The sequence below is a fragment of the Poecilia latipinna genome, unplaced genomic scaffold (genome assembly GCF_001443285.1).
Source record: "Poecilia latipinna isolate Pla-1442-1.1 unplaced genomic scaffold, P_latipinna-1.0 Scaffold607, whole genome shotgun sequence".
In the NCBI taxonomy this organism is placed as follows: domain Eukaryota; kingdom Metazoa; phylum Chordata; class Actinopteri; order Cyprinodontiformes; family Poeciliidae; genus Poecilia; species Poecilia latipinna.
The window spans coordinates 31,393-33,722 of NW_015113223.1; positions in this window are offsets into that span (position 1 = coordinate 31,393).

The window sequence follows — 2,330 nt, forward strand, 5'->3', positions numbered from 1 at the left end:
AGGGCGGGACGTGACATCACAGACTGTGATACGTCAGCACAGGAATACATGCAGCGCTATGATGTAATTCGCCTACGATTTTTATTTTATTTATTTATTTATTTTTCACAAACTCGGCTTTCGAAGGATGCAGACACGGGTATGGTTGTCATGTTACGTGACACTTCCTTGAACTTTGTAACTAGGCAGCTGCTAAGGAGTTGCTATGACAACAATAAACAAGCCATAAGCGGAGCTCTCGCCTGTTCCTACCTAATTTATAAACAACATAAGTACATTACAGCAATTATTATTACAATTCTTGAGTATTCTACCCACCTCTGTGTAATACTAAGATAAATAGTGACATTTACTGTCGTATCCACTTTATTTATTCCTAGCCCCCATGAGGCTTTGCGTGACTTATGGGCACGACTTCCGCCGCTAACCGGACTATAAAGCCATTTGCCCCGCCCGCCAATCAACGGTGCGCTTCTGGCTGCATCTAGTGCGCAGAGTGGGGGAGAAGTCACAACACCTATTATTTCGTGGTTTCTGTTTATTTATTTAGGTTATTTTAAATGTTGATCTGTATTTGTAAATGTCTGTGTTTAACTAAATTTCAATAAAACCCGGTTTCACCCGTCTGATACTGCTTCATTCTTACAAATACCGCTGTATTTAAAATGTTTTTTGGAAGGTAGGATATTCTCATAAAAGGATTAGTGCAAACATTTGCGATAGCTTTTCATTTTAAACAGATAGGATATTCTGATGAAGGAAGAGAAGCAGCAGAAGGTTGAAATAGCCAGAATACTGATATATGTGGTTGACTGCCCTGGTTTGTGCGACAGACTGTCGACCTGTCCAGGGTGAACCCCGCCTCTCGCCCGGAACGTTAGCTGGAGATGGGCACCAGCACCCCTCCCGACCCCACTAAGGGACAAGGGTGTACAAAAAATGGATGGATGGATGCCCTGGTTTGAAACTGTATTTTTTGACATTCCATGGCATAAACAGTGGGTATAAAAAGTCTATTGGCTCCTGCTTAATTAGTTAGTTAAAACTTTGTAAAATTCTAGTGATAGGCCTACATTTGTCCATTTTTATATTTAAGCTATGTGATTTTTGGTCCTGGCTTACACTTATATTTTTAATTTCTGTTAATTAGAAACAGCAAAGGTTTTAAACGTGTAAAGTTTTCTAGCTTGAGCTTATTTTTCAATTAATAAAACGATCTCAAATGACTTCAGCGGATAAATAACATTACCAACACAACAAAGAGAAACGTTCCTTGTCACTCTTTATCTGCGTGAGTAATAGGGTCCAATGAGAATATCATATGAATAGAGCTGAAAACTGCATTATTCCCACCAGTTTAGCCTCTTTATGTGGACGAGTCGAATTAGTAGTGGGAGTTGTTGTTGAGTTTAACGCCCTCTGCTGGACCAAGTTAGCAAGTGCTCAAATGTCTCATTCTCTGGGTACGATTATTATTCTACAGCACAGAGAAAAACAAATCTGTTCCATCCTACCACCAGACTCAGCCGGTCAGGCTATATTGAGAGAGCAGTTAGAGATTTTATGAATGTGACGGTAACATTTTGAGAAAGAGATTCAAGGAAAGATATCCTGCTCTAGAATTGAGAGAATTAGAATCATTCGAAAATATGAGTAAAATGTAGTTTCTCCCAATCTAACTACAGCTTAATGCTTGAAATGCTGTTATCACACACATGCTAAATTTAAATTGATGAGACTCTTTTGCTTTGCTTTGTGAACTTTTTAAGTAAAAGTTATGTAATAAAAGCTACTTTCCTGTTCAGAGGCAATCCCTCTTTTCTATCCCTATAACTCTCTGTATTTATCTCACTCTGTGTCCTTGCTTTTCATCTTTTTACCAGAAGCTTTTGTTTTCACAGTGAAGTCTGACTCATATCCTCTTCCCATAAAGCTCCAGTAATTTTCTTCTCAACAGACTCCATTTACATGTGGGCAGAATATTTAAATATGACATCCGATAAGGTTACTGCACAAATCTGCTGACAAAACTAACTCAGAGGCAACTTCTCAATAAATGATTTAATAAACCAATAAAAATCAGACATGGGATAACACAAGCAGGAAAGCCAGTGAATTTCACTGCTGTATTTGCAGTGCTAAGCGAACTGTGTGTTTTGTATGATTTAAAAAAAAAAAAAGCATTTTCAATCACAATGAGATTGAAGAGGCCAACGATTTGAGTGAATTAAAGGAGAACAAAAATGTTTAAATCCACAAGATGGCAATGTAAGCTGCAGGAATCTCAGCTGGTTCTCTGACACTGAGACTAATTTCATCTCTAGAATTTC